At 40.1% G+C, this 22,327-nt stretch overlaps 1 long non-coding RNA gene across 1 annotated transcript in view; it reads right to left on the bottom strand.

Annotated features, from left to right (window-relative positions):
- Positions 1 to 22,327, bottom strand: part of LOC140103306 (uncharacterized) — a 54,403-nt gene that overhangs the window by 1,114 nt on the left and 30,962 nt on the right. The window contains exon 3 of the long non-coding RNA XR_011850120.1: positions 2,180 to 2,692. This is a non-coding gene — a long non-coding RNA (uncharacterized lncRNA). The remainder of the gene's footprint in view (positions 1 to 2,179; positions 2,693 to 22,327) is intronic.

The following is a 22,327-nucleotide window of genomic DNA, read 5'->3' as shown; positions in this document are numbered from 1 at the left end:
TAAAAATATAAGCCCCTAAAATGTCACTTTTCCTTACAAACACTAAATAAAGTATACAGAACACAAATACACACCAAAAAACCCACATATTTGTTATTGCTGCATCTGTAACAATCTGTATAATAACACAGAATCTTTACTGGACCCGCTTGGTAAATGACAGGAAAAAAAAAAGATAATTTTTAATAAATACCTTTAAAAAATTATCTAAAAAGTGATTAAAAAAGTTACGCACTATAAAATAAGTCCACTAAAAAGAACTATTCCCCTTACAAAAAATAAGCCCTGAACCAGATTTGTCAGCCAAAAAATGAAAAAGTTATACTTTTGAAAAGACGGTGAACGAGATTTTCTCCAAATTAGTTTTTATTCTGTAAAATTGAATAAAATACTCAAACCCCCTACACATTTGGTATCGCTGCGTCCGTGACAATCCGCATAATAAAACAGAATTACTTTTGGACCCGCACAGAAAACTTCGTAAAAAAACAACTCCAAAAAACGCTTGGAAAAAAAGATAATTTTTAATTAATACCCTTTAAAAAATGTTCTAAAAAGTGATTTAAAAAATTTTACACCTTCCAAAATAAGATCAAAGAAGAACAACACTTCTCATAAAAAATAAGCTCTTAACCAGATTTGTCAGCCGAAAAATATGAAATTTCAAAAGACAGTGATGCTAAAATTAACCTTAACAACAAAATCTGGCGACCCATAGAATAAAAATAATATGCTATTTTTATGGCATGGTAAAAAATTAAGACCCTATAGGTCCACATAAAAAAAAAAGAAAAAAAATTATAGCCTGTACAATTTGACAATGCAAATTTGCTCTGGATGGCGCCTCCATTCTATGTCCGGCCGTGCGTCCATACAGCAGGTTACCACCACATATAAAGTATCAGTGTACTCGGGAGATATTGGGGCTTATTTACTAAAGGTCCACGGACCACATTTCCGTCAGACTTTTTGGGATTTGCGTCGCTGGGACAGGTATTTAGAAGGGGATTGCGTCACACATGATCGGATTTTGGCGCATTGGTGCTGGCTTTCATGCGAAGTTGTCTGGAAGAGCTAAGAAAAAAAAGAGGCAACATGAAGGACGTCATCTGGATTACAGTGCAGTCTCCGTGCAGGACCGGTATCTACTACTACCGAGTAGTAGATACTAGTCTTTTGTTCATTATAAGTCTTTTGTTCATCATGAGTAAAGTTATATTTACTTTATGCCGTGGTAATACTGTGGATCACAGTTTGGAGGTATCACTTGGATATTGTAGCGTTATTGTTTGGAGTATTGGTCTCCTGGTAGATTTAATTGGTAACAGTATTGTGGTATTATTTGCTATCGGTATGGTGGTATCATTATTTGGTAACAGTATGGTGATATTTTTTGGTTGGTCATGAGCAAAAATGGGAATTGGTTTAGCTATGAATTTATGAACCAAGCTAAATGCCATTGTTTCCATTATCTCTAGTGCTTGGGCTGATATTTGAAACAGTATATATCAGTGGTGGTGAACCTTTGGCACTCAAAGTCCTCTCTGTGGGCACCCAGACCATTACTTCAGCACAGAGTTGACCAGACACGACTCCTGCTCTTCACAACACATTCTCGGTTGCCTGACACTGCAGGCTGAGAGAGGAAGTGTTTACAGGGCCCCTCAATTCTTACTGTCAATAAAACAATCCAAAATCCAAGACAGGGAAGCAGCACTCCGTGAAAACTAGTGTTTTATTTCACCAGTGAGAAAAGTACAACGTTTCAGCTATCTCAATGTAGCCATTTTCAAGTATAGTGTGTGAACATACAAGGCGGGTTTATATCCCCCGCAAGATGTGACATCATCAATTGGGAGAATCAGTGGAAAAAATCATGTGCGATTTAAAACATATATAACAATATAGTCACATAATGTCAACAATCTTCATATCTATGTTAATACATCAAGTGCTGCGTTGATACAAAAAAGTGTTGATATAAAAAAGTGTCATAGTACCCGACAATCAACCCGGCGCGCCATCACGCCAGTGTTTGTCAACAAACCCACAGCGCATGTCAATAACATTGCTAAGCAACCCAGTTAGAGCAGGACGCCTTCTCCACAAATCATAAAAAATAAAAAATAACAAGTCTAGAGTACGTCTAAGTGCACCACTTAACTGATTCTAGGCATACCTCAGCCATGGTGGGAACAGCAATCCGAGTGGACTCACTGGGACGATGTGATCACGTTGCTAGCTGTGCCCAGTGTCGCCGCGGTCTACCACGTCATGCAGCATCGTCACTGTCTTGGAGTTGCCTCAACTCACGCGAGATTTTGCCCCAGCATAGCGGCAGCCATCTCAGGTGTGGGCATGCGAACATGTTGCCCATAGGAGGATGAATGTGGAAAAAAGGTTGGCAAAACTGGGAGGGTTATGCAGCAATCGGAAAAACCTCATGGTTGGAGGCAGGATAATCAGTCACAGTGAACTTCTGCATATATTGTTGTGTCCATCAGGAACATCCATGGCTCCGTTGTCCTTCTTAATCAAATTCTTCCAGTATATATATAATAATAAAGTGACAATCTTGTGGGTCGTGAACGATGAATGTAAAAGAGAAAAATAGGCGTGGGCCATATTCCAAGGGAAAAGGTTGTGGTAAGCGCTTAGGGTTGACTGTCATAAGCACTATGTATAATGTGATCTGTGAATATAAAGAGAATAAAATTAATAACAAAATATACAGAGTAAATAGTTCGACTTCCTTACATCGTAGTATGCATAATCAATATCAATGGAAAAAATCACAGGATGAAAATACTAAATCGCAGTGTTCAAATTAAACTCGACATTCAATCCGCCAGGTTGTATGGACTTGAGCCTATGAATCCATTCGGTTTCCCATTTTTTTAAAACTTTTTGTCTATCCCCTCCACGCCTAAGACAAAAAGTTTAAAAAAACCGGGAAACCGAATGGATTCATAGGCTCAAGTCCATACAACCTGGTGGATTGAATGTCGAGTTTAATTTGAACACTGCGATTTAGTATTTTCATCCTGTGATTTTTTCCATTGATATTGATTATACATACTACGATGTAAGGAAGTCGAACTATTAACTCTGTATATTTCAGTATGCTTAAAAAGAATGTGTCACCAGAAAAATGTTTAACTTATTTTATATATACATAAGCATGTCTATTTCTGCCTTAATAATTAAAATCCGTAATTACTCTATTAGACATAATAATAGACTAAAGAAAAAGGAATTTCTCCAGTACTCAAAAATGAATAAAATCCAATAAACTTTAATGCTTCATTAAAAATACATGACACACATGGGATGCATGTAAAAATACCAACATGTTTCGAACTACACAAGTCATGCTCAGACCATGACTAAGAACTTAAGTTTTGTGTAGTGTTTGTCATGTATTTTTAATACAGCGTTAAACTTTATTGGATTCTATTCATTTTTGAGTGCTGGAGAAATTCCTTTTTTCTTTGGATTTGCCACTCAGGAACTAACCTGGCTCCCTCTTCTGTGCACCTTCAACAAGCAGTCTCCTACTTGGAGATCATGGGTTGGTGAGCTGTAATTGCAACTTGTATTTTTGTTTTTTCTTGAATAATATTAGACTGCCACCTGCTTATTCTGTATGGGCCACATCATAAACATTAAAGACAAGACATATTTGATTAAAGAAGATAATATCGCAATTGCTTCCAATAGTGAATAGATAATGTCACAGGTTATCTGCTCTATCTCCCCAGATAGAACATATTAGAAAATCCTCATAGATCATAGATGGTTCCAGTCCGTTGTTGTCTATGTATTTGAGTCTGCTGTAAAACACATCACTAAATGCTGAATTTCTGAACAGAAAATAGAAAAAAAAATTCTACAAAATTAAAAAACTAAATTATATATTTCACTATTTGCTTTAAATGAATAAAAAAATTGGTTATACATTTCTTTTAACTAAAAAATACATACATCTTCAATTATAAACTGTGTTTACACGTCAGTATATACAGAAGATTTGATTAATCAAAAGTATTTATAGGGAACCTTTTCATGCAGTTTTTGTCAAAAGACAAAAAAGGTCCAATGTATGACAAATGGCATTAAATGCCTATAAATACAGGTAACAACCTGTTGGAGGCATAAATACGGAAACCCACCTTGATCCAATGAAATGACCAATTGGACAATTGAATTGAAATTAATTAGAAAACAATTGATGATATTTGTTGGTCCGCTAGCCACTGTAGTTCGAACTCCTCAATATGGGTAGAAAAAGAAACTTGTCTTTCTGCATTGTTCAAAAGGTAATCAAATCTGTATACAACTTTAAAATATAGTCTTATATAGTTGGCATGGAACCGCAGATTGTGAGTATAGACTCAATAGATATAAAAGCTGGACGCTTTTCGGGACTCTTGTTCCTTCTTGTTCTCAGTAGGGTGTTGTTCCATTTATATATCCCTGGTAATATGAAAAATCTGGATATCTGGAAACTTATAAAACTGACCTACAATATATCGCAGATCATACATGTGATACATTTGTGTTTCATTATTGTGTAACAAATACCTATATAGATCATTACAGAAATTGTAGAAAAGTGAAATAGTTGTGTTATGTCACAGTAACACTGAGGATTAAACATCACTTTTATGCGAATCAATAAAAAAATTATTCATTCGCATATAGTGATGTTTGATCCTCAGTGCAGTTGTGGATTATAATCAGGGGCGTAGCTACAGTAGCCTGCTAGGGGGCCCTGTCTCTCCTAGTTACGCCACTGATTATAATATAGGCGGTATGGACAGTAGCACAGGGCCCAAGACTTCTAGTGGGTCCATGGCGACCCAAACCACCATCCAAGTTTTATACTAAGAAGGACTAGCACCGATGAACTCCTCGTACATCTGTTCCTGCTCTCAATACACATGCACACAAAAGCCATTTCAGGATCTATGAAGGAGCTCCAAAGGTCCTGAAACCACAGACTAAAAGCAGTAGAAGGGACACATCCTACATCCCCCAAGATGTTATTTCTAGTACCATATGTAGGAAGCGAATTTCATATTTATAGGCGCTATAATATTCATACAGCCCAGGGTCAATGGCAGTCTTAATTCGTCCCTGCCTCAGAGTTAGGCTATATTCACACTAACGTGTGCACGCCGTACCATATTACGGCAAGCACGCGTCAGCACTGGCGAGAGGAGGAGGGGGAGAGCACTGCTCACCCCTGCCCCTCTCTATAGTGATATATGGAGAGCCGTAATACAGGGAAAGATAGGACATGTCCTATCTTTCTCCTGGCAACGGAACAGTACGTTGCCGCATGTGTGCGGCACCGTACCGCTCCCATAAGGCACCGTGCGCCCAATGCCATCTATGGGGGACGTATATACTGCGTATATGAATTGGCTGTATATACTTCCCCCATACAACAGTGTGAATATAGCCTTACTGTGACATCTGGTTGTTTTTCACTATCATTACCTGAACTACTGATACATTTTGGATCCATATAATTTTACTTCTGTATGTACTCATTAACTGTGTGATAGGTTTGGGCTAGACCAGCCTACAGGATAAGTGTAGTTCAGATTTGGTTTGTATTTTTCTCTATTTTTCACATGAATTTATGATTGAATGTGTTTTAAAATGTTTTTTTTTTGTCTGTGCAATTAAATTTTACAAAAGTTATATTTGTATTTTTGTAATAGATTGGTGCCTCATTATTGAGGCATTTCCGTATCTCTTTGGTTTTGAGTTGATTACATTTATCAGATGTGCGGTCTTTGTAGTTGCTTTAGGTTACAGAAATATATATGCCATGGCTGTCTGCTGAATTTAAATGTATTTGTCCCCACAAAGACAAAAGAAAGAGTGGGAAATGAAAATAATAGTTGAAATCTTTATCTAACTGGCTCAGGTTTTTCTATAAATCAAATAGGCAGTTCTCACTGAGTAAATATGTGAGTTTTGAAATACAGGGTCCATGTTTATTCTCAGATTTCACTTGCTGTTCTTTGGCCTGAATTTCCAAACTATCCAAAGTGGATTTAATAAGTTAATTAGTTATATTAAAATTCAAATTAGAACAAAACTATGAAACCATATATCTCATGTAAGAAGCTTTCAAAATCATGAAGAAGGTTTTATAAAAGAACAGTTAATTTAATTGCTCTTCTCTTTACCATCAGAGTACTATCTATTTACTCATTTGTTGCAGAATTTTTTGTGAATGTGGCTTTTCTTTTCCTCCATCTGATATGCCTATCTGAAAATAGGCAGTCACATGATAAAGGGGGTCTTCCATTATAATCTGCTGTCAGCATTTTGTAGAGATTTTACACAAAACGTAATTGTTAATTGTTTGTCCTATATGTCATTGTATGCTAATGAGGCAGTTGGTGCATGAAGGACTTGCCATCAGACACATAAGCACGAGTATTCTCGAGTGCCTTCAATACAATAGGACCAGCCTGTATGAGACCAAAAATGAGGGCCCTACAAATGGATTCCACCCTAATCTGACTGTTGACTACCTGAAAAACAGACCACAGCATGTGCAGATATGGGAATGTGCGCTCCAACACAGCCATGAGTAACAGGGGGGGCACCACAAGGTACTGTGGTCTCGCTGTTTCTTTTTAACCTATACACATCATACTTTAGATACAACTCGGACTCCTGCCACCTATAGAAATTTTTGGGTGACTTTGTAATTGTAGGCTGTATCCATGAGGGCGATGACAGGAAATACAGAACAATCGTCAGTTATTTTGTAGGATGGAGTGAAAGGAAAAACCATGTCATCAAAGTCGACAAGACTAAAGAGATAGTGATCGATATAAGGAGGAAAAAAATGACCACTCATCCAATAGTGATCAAGGGGCATGCTATTGGCCCGAGTCAGCACCCACAAGTACCTGGGGGGTGCACATCGATGACAGGTTAAATTGGAAGACCAACAGTGATAGGGTGTACAGCCATTTTCAAGTATCTTTAGAGATGCTCAATTGGGTTTAGGTTAGGTTAGTCACAGAGTTGTTCTGAAGCCACTGCTTTGCTATTTTACATGTGTATACCACCAAATGTTTGAACAAGAAATAGAAAATGACCAAAATGGTTTCTAATGTGTATCACAAATATAATCTTTATTAACCATGATGGAATAACAAATAAATACATACAGTAATATGTGGACCAAGAGAAAAGGGATAAAAAATGACTTGTACAGAAGTAATAGCCAAGAAAACAGAGTCTTAGAGGTAGGTTGTACAATCCATAGTAAGATGAGGCATAAGGAAGAGACAAACATAAAAAGGAAGGTTATATGTTCACATAGCCAAATCTATAACCTAGATGAGGTAGTAAGTATACCATGCCACAGAATAAAAGGTACAAGCCACGGACCCCGACACGTGTTTTGCCGGTAGGCTTTATCAAGGGGAGTGCTGTGTGTTTGAAATGTTTGATATTTAAGGTACCGTGGGCCAATAGTAGCTGCGCCGGATAATTAAGACCTAACTGATGACCAATACCATGTCAGAGACATTGCAGGGAGGCGGGCGTCAGGCGAGGTGTGCTGGGCTCGGCCGCGATCAAGCAGTGCAATGCGCATGTGCGGGAGCAGCGAAACATCACGAGGGCACCCGCAACAAGCCGGCACAGAGAACCCAGCGCAGGACAGCATTCGCGCATGCGCAGAACCGTAAGACCTGTGAGTGGAGCGATGGACGGTTGATAATGCATACAGAGGAGAGGGGCATGTGGGGAGTAGTGTAAACCAATTCATTTATATTGCACAAAAGCCCTAACAATAATGTACATATATATTATACATGGTGCATAGGAAAATGTAAGAAAGAATAAAACCTAATAATAAGTATTGCGAGAAACGCAAAGTTATATTGCACAAACCCAATGATCGACAGGCAAATGAACAAGTGAAAATACATGTAAAAATTACATATAAAGAGAATGTGCAGAACATATCAAGCGATCATGGCCATAATTAGATCATTCAAATACATAGCATACATGATATAGAGTGATGAATATATATATATATAAAGGGAAAAATATGTACTTGAGGAGAATACAAAGGTAAGTATATATAAAGTGCAAAAAGTGCAAAACGTGAAACCCCGTGCAAAACGTGAGCACACAAGTGTAAAAATGGGGATGGGGGGGGGGGGAAATATTGCTGGGAATAAAGAATGCAATAGTGGGGCCAATACACATGGATTGGTAAAGAATGGCAGAAGGTCTCAAAGACATCTGTAAGAGAAAAGAAAAAAGACATAAAAGATACCTACTCATAAAAACAATACCAACAAGTAACCAGAAGATAAAAGGACCAACAAAAGTGGTACCGTAAATATAAAGAACAAAAGAAAATAAAAAATAAAAAATGTAGCTAAAATACATAGAGAGACCCAGAGCATGGGAATGGAGCTATAAATGAGGGGACTCCTGGGGGTTTATAGGAAAGGGGCAAAACTGAGGTTCTCATTAAGGCCTTGTGGGGTCACAGTGTCCAAGAGGAAAATCCACTTGGATTCTCTCTGTGCCAGGATCTACTTACCTTAAGTTGGGATTCATCACAATCATGATGTTCTTTGAAATGTCGAGGGATAGTTTTCAGTTTACTTGGGTCCACTTCCTCTTTTGAAGCTCTGAAGCCTAGAGCATGTTCACGAATTCTGCGTCAGAGTTCTCTGGTGGTTAGGCCAATGTAGATGAGACCGCAGGGGCACGTGGCGAAATAGATAACACCAGAAGTGGTGCACGTAATGGCATGCGTAATCTCGTAGTGTCGTTGCCTACTGGAGTTACCTAGGAGTGGCAACAGCAACAACTGCACGACAGTCCAACGAAGAGCCATTCAAGAACTAAGTAAGTTGTCTGATGTAGTTATTAAACCATCAGATAAAGGTGGGAACGTAGTTATATGGCCAGTTCAAGAGTATGAAAAGGAGGCATTTCGACAACTAAAAAGATACTATGTGTTACAAGCGGTTGACATTTAACCCTCTGTTGAAATTTAAAGAGGAGTTGACTGCAATTTTGAAAGAGGCAGTAGACAACAATGTCCTACTAGGGAAAGATATTAATACTCATGTACCAAAGTTCCCTAAAGTGTCTTCTTTTTATCTACTCCCTAAGGTGCACAAGCGCTAGAACAATCCACCCGGACGCCCAATCGGGTTGACCATTACCTACGTCCATTAGTTGAGACATTGCCCTCCTATTTAAAAGATACGAATGATGTCCTGATGAAATTTGAAGACCTATATTTGGATCCTGAGATGTTGATTGTGACGTGTGACGTTGAGTCACTATACACCTCAATACGTCACGTGGATGGCATATTGGCCACAACATTCTTTCTGGAAACATCCAATATTGACCCCAGTTTTGCAACTCTACTCCTACAGCTTTTAGAGTTCGCTCTTATGCATAATTTTTTCCTGTTTAAAGACCTCCTCTACCTGCAGCTCCAGGGGACAGCTATGGGGACGGCTTGTGCCCCCTCATGTGCTAATCTGTTCCTGGGGCTGTGGGAGAGGGAGATCTTTACCACCAACCCTTCCAGATTTGTTGACAACATATGCTTATACGCACGTTATATAGATGACATCATTATGATCTGGCGGGGGGAGTTAAACGAACTCCAGGAATTTATTCAGATGCTAAACCAAAACGACAAGAACATCAAATTGACATACAAAGCCGGACGCCACAAAATGGAATTTTTAGACATCCTCTTTGATGTAGATGATCTGGGCAATGTGCTTACCACCATGTTTCGGAAAGAAACGTCCAGTAATACCCTACTAGATGCCAATTCTTCCCATCCTCAGAAATTGATTGAGAGCATCCCAATCGGCCAATTCCTACGTATCCGAAGATTGTGTTCCAACGATGCAGACTTTAAAATCCAATCGAGAGATCTCCAACAAAGATTTCAAGAATGAGTTTATTCTGATCGGGCCATCAAAAACGGCTACAAGAGAGCAAAGCGAACCAGACGGAAGGACCTACTCATACCCAAAACCAAGGACAAAGAAACGAATAACCAGGTGAGGTTTGTCACCACATACAACTCCCAATGGGCAAACATTAGGGACAGTCTATCCAAGTACTGGCAGGTCCTACGTATGGATCAAACACTTAGCCAGTACACACAGAAAAATCCCTCGATTACTTACCGTCGCTCCAAGAATTTGAGGGATTACTTGGTCCGCAGTACACATAAGGGCCAAACCCCTCATAACATATTCGGATCACGTGGTCCCAAATGGGGATGCCGTCCATGTGGGAATTGTGTTGCCTGTGTGAATGTTGAAACTGCCACATCTTTTTTCAACTCCAGCAGGCAAAGACACTACGAGATTACGCATGACATTACATGCACCACTTCTGGTGTTATCTATTTTGCCACGTGCCCCTGCGGTCTCATCTACATTGGCCTAACCACCAGAGAACTCTGACGCAGAATTCGTGAACATGCTCTAGGCATCAGAGCTTCAAAAGAGGAAGTGGACCCAAGTAAACTGAAAACTATCCCTCGACATTTCAAAGAACATCATGATTGGGATGAATCCCAACTTAAGGTGAGAGGGATAGATAGGGTGTTGACAGATGGGAGAGGGGGCAACTGGAGACGGATCCTGGCACAGAGAGAATCCAAGTGGATTTTCCTCTTGGACACTGTGACCCCACAAGGCCTTAATGAGAACCTCAGTTTTGCCCCTTTCCTATAAACCCCCAGGAGTCCCCTCATTTATAGCTCCATTCCCATGCTCTGGGTCTCTCTATGTATTTTAGCTACATTTTTTATTTTTTTATTTTCTTTTGTTCTTTATATTTATGGTACCACTTTTGTTGGTCCTTTTATCTTCTGGTTACTTGTTGGTATTGTTTTTGTGAGTAGGTATCTTTTATGTCTTTTTTCTTTTCTCTTACAGATGTCTTTGGACCTTCTGCCGTTCTTTACCAATCCATGTGTATTGGCCCCACTATTGCATTCTTTATTCCCAGCGATATTCCCCCCCCCCCATCCCCATTTTTACACTTGTGTGCTCACGTTTTGCACTTTTTGCACTTTATATATACTTACCTTTGTATTCTCCTCAAGTACATATTTTTCCCTTTATATATATATATTCATCACTCTATATCATGTATGCTATGTATTTGAATGATCTAATTATGGCCATGATCGTTTGATATGTTCTGCACATTCTCTTTATATGTAATTTTTACATGTATTTTCACTTGTTCATTTGCCTGTCGATCATTGGGTTTGTGCAATATAACTTTGCATTTCTCGCAATACTTATTATTAGGTTTTATTCTTTCTTACATTTTCCTATGCACCATGTATAATATATATGTACATTATTGTTAGGGCTTTTGTGCAATACACTACTCCCCACATGCCCCTCTCCTCTGTATGCATTATCAACCATCCATCGCTCCACTCACAGGTCTTACAGTTCTGCGCATGCGCGAATGCTGTCCTGCGCTGGGTTCTCTGTGCCGGCTTGTTGCGGGTGCCCTTGCGATGTTTCGCTGCTCCCACGCATGCGCATTGCACTGCTTGATCGCGGCCGAGCCCAGCACATCTCGCCAGACGCCCGCCTCCCCGCGATGTCTCTGACATGGTATTGGTCATCAGTAAGGTCTTAATTATCCGGCGCAGCTACTATTGGCCCACGGTACCCTAAATATTGAACATTCCAAACACACAGCACTCCCCTTGATAAAGCCTACTGGCGAAACACGTGTCGGGGTCCGTGGCTTGTACCTTTTATTCTGTGGTATTGTATACTTACTACCTCATCTAGGTTATAGATTTGGCTATGTGAACATATAACCTTCCTTTTTATGTTTGTCTCTTCCTTATGCCTCATCTTACTATGGATTGTACAACCTACCTCTAAAACTCTGTTTTCTTGGCTATTACTTCTGTACAAGTCATTTTTTATCCCTTTTCTCTTGGTCCACATATTATTGTATGTATTTATTTGTTATTCCATCATGATTAATAAAGATTATATTTGTGATACTCATTAGAAACCATTTTGGTCATTTTCTATTTCTCGTTCAAACATTTGGTGGTATATACTGTGCTGGTGGTTTATAGGCCCCTACCACTAGCTTTTCTTTCTTTTGTGTGTATTTTACATGTGTGCTTAAGCTCATTGTCTTGTTGGAAGGTGGACCTTAGGCCCAGGGTGATGTCCAGACTTTGGAACAAGCTTTCATCCAGTATTTTGTTTGTGAAGGACCCTGCCTGGTCCTTTCCAATACTGCTTTCACATAGTTTCACATAGCAAATAATTTGCCCAAAAGACTGGCACAGCTATGGGTATCCCATAGGAGAAAAGTTTAGACCTAGGGGAGGGTTGGGGTGGAGGGTGAGATTTCATGTTGGGAAAAATGTCTTTATATTGTTTATATGACGCATGTGTCCTTGAAATAGTTTTGCTCTATGGTTCTGAGTTTTCTGGTTTAAAATAAAAGAGTCTATATATGTTTTGTTTGGACAACCCATTTGCCAAGAACCTAAGGGCTTTCCAAAGATATGTGAATGATAACTTCATTGTTTGGTAGGACCCACAGTCCTTCTTTTTGGAATTTGTGGCCTATCTCAATCAGGTCCACTTCGGTAAAACCACTACAGAGCTCTATAGAGGAGGTGAGGAATAGAGTTTCCCACGTCAAAAACAAATTGTCGAAATACACAAATGCTTTTAACGAGCTGGCGGACTCACACAACTCACTGGAAGCCTCCGTTTCAACAGTTCAAACTAAACTAATAGACACAGAGGACCGAGACTGGCAGAATAATTTCAAAATATGAGGAATACTAGAAATTGTACCCAACTTTCACATTTTCACGCACCACAGATTTCATAGAGAAACAGAACATGAAAATTCTGTAGCCATAGAAACCATTTTAAGAGAATTTCTCTCCCTTAACGACAATGATCTAGCGAACCTTTTTCTCTGTGGATCACACAACAAATGTATACGAAGGATAATCTGATAAAACTAGGCAGCAGACTACGCAGAGAAAGAAATAGGCAAATTGCATCCTATATGGTTCTAATAGAATTTCTTGAAAGACGAAACCAAAAACCAAGAGCTAGAACGAACTTATGTAACTTACTCTTAGAAAAATATGCAAAGTCCCTTCAGAAACTGAAAATTAAGGCTGGTGCTTTATTGGCCGCCAAATAAAACAACGCACTCATAAAACCAAAATTCCACATATATTCCACCATAAAAAGAGGATAAAATAATGACACCCAGCAAACGGTTTTATGGAATACTACTCCAAACTCTACAATCTAGCAAATTACAATTTACTACAATCCCCCACAGCAGATTTGATATCAGGTTTCTCAGACAAGCTTCATCTCCCTAAAATAACAGAAACATAATTAGCACAACAAAGCACACCCATAACGACAGAGGAAATCATTAAAACCATTAACCAGTTCGCGACCGCCCGCCGTGTATTCACGGCGGCGGTCGGGTCGCGCTGCATGGAAAGGACTCACGGGCTGAGCCCTCTCCACAGCCGGTAAGTCTTTGCTGCATATTGCAGCAAAGGCTTACCGGTAACACCCGCATTAGAAACCGTGTTTTCGCAGTGCCGGCAGCCTCAAAAAGATAGCGGCGCATGGGCGCCGCCATCTTACCTGGGATCGCCGCTTCCCGTGACGTCATCGGGGGGGCAGCGATCCGTCTCCATGGTAGCCTCGGGTCTTCCGAAGACCCGAGGCTATTTCGTTTTAACCCCTTCATTACAATGTGCTGATAGCACATTGTAATGAATGAGGAGGAAAATCCCCATATACTGCCATGATGTAGTATGGCAGTATATGATAGGATCGATCAGACAACCTAGGGTTAAAGTACCCTAGGGAGTCTGAAAAATAGTTTAAATAAAAATAAAAAAAAGTTTAAAAAAAAAAAATTATAATAAAAAAACCTAAAATTTCAAATCACCCCCCTTTCCCTAGAACTGACATAAATATAAATAAACAGTAAAAATCATAAACACATCAGGTATTGACGCGTCCGAAAATGCCCGATCTATCAAAATATGATAACGGTTTTTCAATGCGTTTAACCCCGTAATGGAAAATAGCGCCCAAAGTCGAAAATGGCACTTTTTTGCCATTTTGAAAAATATAAAAAAATCTATAAAAAGTGATCAAAAGGTCATACAGTCCTAAAAATGATATCATTGAAAATATTATCAAATTTCGCAAAAACTGACACCACCCACAGCTCCGTACACCAAAGTATAAAAAAGTTATAAGCGCCAGAAGTTGGCAAAATCAAAAAAATTATTTTTGTACAGGAGGTTTTAATTTTTGTAAATGTATGAAAACATTATAAAACCTATACAAATTTGGTTTCCCCTTAATCGTACCGACCCAAAGAATAAAGTAGACATGTCATTTGGGGCGCTCAGTGAAATACGTAATATCCAAGCCCACAAGAAAATGGCGCAAATGCGTTTTTTCACCATTTTCATTGCATTTGGAATTTTTTTCCCGCTTATGAGTACATGGCATGGAATATTTAATACCGTCACTATAAAGTGCAATTTGTTACGCAGAAAACAAGCCATCACACAGCTCTTTACGTGTAAAAATAAAAAAGTTATAGATTTTTGAAGGTGGGGAGTGAAAAATGGACATGAAAAAACAGGAAAGGGCCCGGTCCTTAACCGGTTAACTCCTTAAGGACGCAGTCAGTTTATAGGTTAAGGCTCAGCCCCATTTTTTGTATTCTGAAATGTGTTGCTTTATATGGTTATAACTTTTGAACACTGTTCCTTATCAAAGCGATTCTGAGTGTCTTTTTTCCTCACATGTTGTACTTCATTTGAGTGGTAAATTGTGGCTGATATGTCTTGCGTTTATTTACAAAAAAAAAAGAAAAAATTATGAATTTTTTGAAAAATTTGCCATTTTCAAAATTTGAAATCATTGTGTTTTCAGGCAGATAGATTTACCAACTAAATAAGTTGCTGCGTAACATTTCCCATATGTCTATTATATGTTCATTTTGATAAAAAGAAAAAACCCACCTCACAATTTGTTATGCAATTTCTCCTGAGTACAGAGACCCTCCACATGTGGCCGCTACTTGTTTTATGGGTGCAAGGCAAGGTGCAGAAGGAAAGGAGCGCCCTGCAGCTGCCAGGATTTTAGTATCAAAACAAGAAAAAGCTACAGCATCCGATATAATTGAAGAAGGAACTAAGCCTTTATTTACACAAGCATGAAAAAAGCAGCAATGTTTCGATTTGCCGTGAATCTTTGTAAGCATACAACAAGTGTGCAAGTGCAAGTATATATACACCCACTGCTTAGTGACATCATATCCTGTTATAACATCTAATTTTCAAAATAGTTAATAAAAAGTATACAGAAAATAATAAGTGAAGTGTGTTACTGTAAAGGCAGGACACAAACAAAGACACTGAGACCCCAAATCTGTCCCTACCTACTTATTGGGTCCCCTCTAAACGGAGGCCAATTACTGGGCAACTTTCCCTTCCTGGTTAAGGTGTGAACATGAAAAAAACAGACAAACAAACACAAAAAGGCGAAGTAAACAATCCGAGTAGGCAACAGTGGGGAATAACAATAACCAAATCACAATCCAATAGAATAGTCAATACACAGGCAAGAAATCAGAAACCAAAGAATACAAGATAGCTAGTGCACACAGCAAGATAGCAGTTTGACTAGCAAAGAGGGAACTAGGCCCTGCCTCAGGTGGAAGGAGCAAGCAATTACAGGTCCACAGTGTTAACTCTTGCAAGACAGAATCAGTGAGGGGAGTGGCAGACATAAAGACAGCCAGTGGAACCTAGTTCAGACTGCAGGATGACAAAACTCAGTGTCTCCTAATTCTACTAGCATGGACAGAGGAGACAGCAAGTGCAGATGTGACAGTTACATTCAATATCATATCGCCAAATTTGATCAGTGTTTTGACATAAAATCGCTCCACAAAGAACCTGACACAGAAAACCAATTAGTTATTAATATTTCTTCAGTACAATTGACGAACAGTAAATTGAGTATATTGAAGGGATTGTCTTTCTCTCCTCAGAACAAGGTAGATTGGTTTTCCTATGAATGTGACTTATTAGCATTATTTAGACGATTAAGACTAAAAGCGTTTTTTTCTAATACCAATTGTGATTTATCTAACACTGAGAATGTACCCAATGTCATTAACTGTATCTCTACATTTAAAGCAAAAGAAAAAGGTCTTCATAACTCTAGTGATTTTCAGCCCCCCAGACTGACAAGGCAGTCGAGACCTATACTCACTGGCCACTTTATTAAGTACACCATGCTAGTAACGGGTTGGACCCCCTTTTGCCTTCAGAACTGCCTCAACAAGGCAACAAGGTGCTGGAAGCATTCCTCAGAGATTTTGTTCCATATTGACATGATGGCATCACACAGTTGCCGCAGATTTGTCGGCTGCACATCCATGATGCAAATCTCCTGTTCCACCACATCCCAAAGATGCTCTATTGGATTGAGATCTGGTGACTGTGGAGGCCATTTGAGTACAGTGAACTCATTGTCATGTTCAAGAAACCAGTCTGAGATGATTCCAGCTTTATGACATGGCGCATTATCCTGCTGAAAGTAGCCATCAGATGTTGGGTACATTGTGGTCATAAAGGCAAGGACATGGTCAGCAACAATACTCAGGTAGGCTGTGGCATTGCAACGATGCTCAATTGGTATCAAGGGGCCCAAAGAGTGCCAAGAAAATATTCCCCACACCATGACACCACCACCAGCCTGAACCATTGATACAAGGCAGGATGGATCCATGCTTTCATGTTGTTGACACCAAATTCTGACCCTACCATCCGAATGTCGCAGCAGAAATCGAGACTCATCAGACCAGGCAACGTTTTTCCAGTCTTCTACTGTCCAATTTCGATGAGCTTGTGCAAATTGTAGCCTCAGTATTCTGTTCTTAGCTGAAAGGAGTGGCACCCGGTGTGGTCTTCTGCTGCTGTAGCCCATCTGCCTCACAATTCGACGTACTGTGCATTCAGAGATGCTCTTCTGTCTCTCTTGGTTGTAACGGGTGGCGATTTGAGTCACTGTTGCCTTTCTATCAGCTCGAACCAGTCTGCCCATTCTCCTCTGACCTCTGGCATCAACAAGGCATTTCCGCCCACAGAACTGCCGCTCACTGGATGTTTTTTCTTTTTCTGACCATTCTCTGTAAACCCTAGAGATGGTTGTGCGTGAAAATCCCAGCAGTTTCTAAAATACTCAGACCAGCCCTTCTGGCACCAACAACTATGCCACTTTCAAAGGCACTCAAATCACCATTCTTCCCCATACTGAAGCTCGGTTTGATTGGCTGATTAGAAATTAAGTGTTAACGAGCAGTTGAACAGGTGTACCTAATAAAGTGGCCGGTGAGTGTATATACAAATTGTGAAAACTAAATTTGCACAACTAAAGAACACTTCAGGTGATCTTCAACACCCTAACCTCACATCAGAAGAGGTAGCAGCTCTTGGCAGACTGGTTGGTGCCAAAGACCTTAAGATCAAACCAGCTGACAAAGGCGGTGCGATCGTGGTCATGGACACCACCCAGAATCTCAGTGATGGTCTTAGACAACTTAATGACTCTAATGTATATAAGAAGTGTACCTGTGACCCTATCCACCTGTGATAGTGGATAATGCATTGGCTAATGACATTATTGATCAAAAACGTCATCATTTTTTGTTAATACAACACCCTTTGATTCACGTCCTGTATCTACTACCTAAGATACATAAAAATCTTTGAAACCTGCCCGGAAGACCCATTGTGGCGGGTACTGATTCTATTCTTTATCTATCCTTCTATCCCCATTGTCAGATTTTAAGAGCAGCAGCAATAAATGCTAAATCATACATGCAGGATACCACAGTTTTTATTAACAGGCTGTCCACGTTGAACGTACAGAAGGTTGACCTGTTGGTGTCCTTTGACGTGGTCAGCTTGTACACAAGTACAGAACATCAAAAAGGTACTTTGGCGGTGACAGAGGCTATCTGTACTTGGGAAATAGAAAAGCTATAAAGAGATTGTCATTTCTTTCCTTGAGATTATTCTACAATGTAATTACTTTCTTTTTCATTCAGATTTCTATGTGAAAAACGTGGAGTTGCCACGGGGTTAAATGTGGCGTCCACATACGCCAATATTTTTATGGCTTGGTTCGAGGAGACGTTTGTGTTCCCATCCAGCCAATCACGTTGTGAAGGTACATACAGTCATGGCCAAAAGTTTTGAGAATGACACAAATATTATATTTTCACATGATCTGTTGCCCTCTGGTTTTTATGTGTGTTTGTCAGATGTATTTATCACATACAGAAATACAAGTGCAATCATATTATGAGTGACAAAAGCTTTTATTGACAGTTAGAATGAGTTAATGCAGCAAGTCAATATTTGCAGTGTTGACCCTTCTTCTTCAAGACTTCCCTGGCAGCTCTCAATCAACTTCTAGACCAAATCCTGACTGATAGCAGTCCATTCTTGCACAATCAATGCTTGTTTGTCCACCCGTCTCTTGATGATTGACCACAGGTTCTCAATGGGATTAAGATCTGGGGAGTTTCCAGGCCATGGACCCAAAGGGGCATATTTATCAGGACCTCTACGCAACTCCAGTGGGGAGTGAAGGGGCATGAAGGGGGGGGGGGGCGCAGCCGGCCGGGAATGGGCCGGCGTGGGGCGTTACTGTCCCCGCACCTGCGCAATCGCTGCTGCCGCCGGCTTTTCATACGTGAAAAGTCGCCGGACGCATTTTTTTCTACGCCAGGCCCTGCCTTGCATGGGATAAGCACTGCGCTGCCGGCAGCCCCGATACATCAAGAGGCGGAAGCCTCCTGATGTATCGGCTGCGAACTTGCAGCAGCGGGGTTATCATACGCTGGCGCACAAGCTAAAAATCCCCCAAAATCTCTATGTTTTGTTCCCTGAACTATTTAGTTATCACCTTTGCTTTATGGCAAGGTGCTCCATTATGCTGGGAGAAGTTGCTCTTGGAGGACATTCTGGTACCATTCTTTATTCATGGATGTGATTTTAGGCAAGACTGAGAGAGCCAATTCCCGTGGCTGAGAAGCAACCCCACTCATGAATGGTTGCAGGATGCTTTACAGTTGGCATGAGACAACACTGGCGGTATCGCTCACCTTGTCTTCTCCGAACAAGCAGTTTTCCAGATGTTCCAAACAATCGGAAAGGGGATTCATCAGAGAAAATGACTTCACCCCAGTCCTCAGCAGTCCACTCCTTGTACCTTTTGCAGAATATCAGTCTGTCCCTGATGTTTTTTATGGTGTGAAGTGGCTTCTCACTCACACCTGCCTGCAGCCATTCCTGAGCAAGTTCTGCACTGCTGGTAGCCCAATCCCGAAGCTGAAACACTTTTAAGAGACGGTCCTGGCACTTGCTGGTCCTTCTTGGGCACCCTGCAGCCTTTTTGGCAACAATGGAACCTCTCTACTTGAATTCCTTGATGATGCGATAGATTATTGACTAAGGTCCAATCTTTCTAGCTTCGATACTCTTGCCTGTTAGGCCAGTTTTGTGTAGTGCAATGATGACTGCAAGTGTTTCTTTAGAGATAACCATGTTTAACAAAAGAGAAACAATGATGCCAATCACCAGCCTCCCTCTAAAGTGTTCAGTGGTGTGATTCTTACTTAATCATGGCAGATTGATCTCCAGCCCTGTCCTCGCCAACACGCACACCTGTGTTAATGGAGCAATCACTGAAATGATGTTAGCTGCTCCTTGCAATGAAGTTGAAATGTGTTTTGGGTGAAAAAGTTCATTTTGTAGGCAAATATTGACTTTGCAATTACTTGCTGTTAAACAGATCACTCTTTATAACATTCTGGAGTACCATATATACTCGAGTATAAGCCTAGTTTTTCAGCACAAAATTTGTTCTCAAAAACCCTAACTTGGCTTATACGCGAGTCAAGAAAAAAATAGTCAAAACTCACCATTCCGACGTCACCCTAGGTCCTATACTTGATTCGATGCTCCGGTGCCGCCGCGGGTCCTTCGGATCCTCTTCGGGTTTTTCCGCTCCTCTTGGAGCCCCCTCGAGATGCCAGCGGCTCACAAACAATGACGTCGGCAAGCAGCTGGCGTAATTCTGTGTGCTGGCTGAGCGCAAAGACCCAAAGAGGAGTGGAAGAATCCAAAAAGGACCGAAGGACCCGAGGCAGCATCTGAGACAGACTAGGCAGGCTATATACTACAGGGGCTGGGCAGACTACACACTACAGGGGTCTTGCTGGCTACATACTGGGAGGCTGTGACCAATGCATTTCCCACCCTCGGCCTACACTCAAGTCAATAGGTTTTCCCATTTTTTGGGTCTCGGCTTATACTCAAGTATATACGGTATATGCGATTTGCCATTATAAAACCTGATGCAGTAGACTTTGTAAAAATTAACATTTGCATCATTCTCAAAACTTTTGCCCATGACTGTAGTTATGTTATAGTTTCTATGCAACAATTCTTGTTTTATTACGTTAGATCATTTTAAATATCTAGACATTTTGGGGAGGCCAACAACTTCTTTATAGCCAAGGACAAAAGGTAGTTTTACATTTGTGCTTGAGATGCAATGTAAAATTCCAAGTGCATGCCCTCCATGTGCCTGCATACACCCTAGAAAATGTCTTGTCAAGCTCCTGTATAGACAAAGCATGATGTCCTATTGCATCTTCTCACTGAATACCTGACCCAGATCAGGGCATAAGTGAGGAACTGTGTACACACTTTGGTCACATGAGACCAGGACCACGAACAAACCAAGGCCTAATGCAACTGTGGCTTTCAGGAGTTTATTGAAGTTCCCATATAGCGTTACAAGTACCACTGGCTTTCATGTGGCTTCATGTGGGACCCTTCAAGGATATGTCCTCCGAGACCTAAACCACTGACAAACGAGCCCTGCTGAATGATGTGGCAAACATTTCCTTTGGCGTCTCTAGACTATTTTACATGTACTTAAAGTGAACTAGCTATCATCTATAAAGAGTTTTCTTGCAATTGCCAATTAAGCTTCACAGAACTGAGTTGTCTTTCTCATGGTTTCTGTTTCTGACACTTTGAGGAAAACTAAACACACTCATTCCCTACTTGAGGCCATTTCATAGGACTCTAGCAGTGCTCCACCTTTTGCTGCTGGCAATATCAGTCCTGTTGCTTGTTTGATGACTCTCTAAGGCTTTGTACAGGGATTCTTGTATAATGTCTAAAGTTCTGGTGTTTAATCTGTCATCCTTTTCAACATCAAACTTTCTTGCAATTGTATGCTTGGGTGTGCAAAATAAATGGGCCATCTCATGCTAACAGTATTGACAAGGACTAGCAAGTATTACCAACTAGCTAAACTAGAGAAGAAACAGACAGGAGGTATATGGAGACAATAACTGTAAGTTGTCTTTCTATTGCCAATCCAGTGCATCCAATAGATCTGTTAGAAATTTTTATTTGTATCTCAGCAGAGAAAATGGGTCAACAATGCCTTATGCTTCCTAACTGGAAAATTGATATACCAGAACAATCAACTGCACTGGATGATTTTTGCTGTATTTCTACGCTTTTGATTGCAAAGTAATAAAAAATGAGGAGCACATTTTACTATACTTAAAAAGTATCTTTTAGGACATGTACAATTGCAACATATGTCCTTGTAGGTGAAGTTTCCTGCCTTATAAGCTTCCAAAAAAGGGTCCCTAATGAAAATCAAAAGATGTCCTGCAAAAAACAGGCTCTCATAGAGCTCTATGAATAGAAAAGTAAAATGTTATGCAGCAACACAAACATAAATTATGTGTATTTTATAATATATTAAGCAATTTTGTGTGGCTTTAATAATAACGAATAATAATAATACTAACAGAATTGTTGTGTTTTTATATGATTTGTTCATTCTCTTGCTCTTGTTGTAGGTTACCAGACAAATTCTGTGGTGGAGACCTCCCTGTACCACTTGTTGTTTATCTGAAGTGAGATACCTGCAACCATCTATATTTTCTACAATTCTTTTTTTAATTGGATTCTACAGTATATCCGTCACTAGTGTTGATTTGTGGCAAGCTATTTGGAGTGCTGATATGTTACTGAAACCAGATTCTTGTTTGATTTTCTGTCGCATGCCCTCTATTCCCAATTGACTTTAGACACCACTCTGTG

The sequence above is a fragment of the Engystomops pustulosus genome, chromosome 1 (genome assembly GCF_040894005.1).
Source record: "Engystomops pustulosus chromosome 1, aEngPut4.maternal, whole genome shotgun sequence".
In the NCBI taxonomy this organism is placed as follows: Eukaryota; Metazoa; Chordata; class Amphibia; order Anura; family Leptodactylidae; genus Engystomops; species Engystomops pustulosus.
The sequence above is the reverse complement of the archived record's forward strand: the minus strand, read 5'-3'. Positions and strand labels throughout refer to the sequence as shown.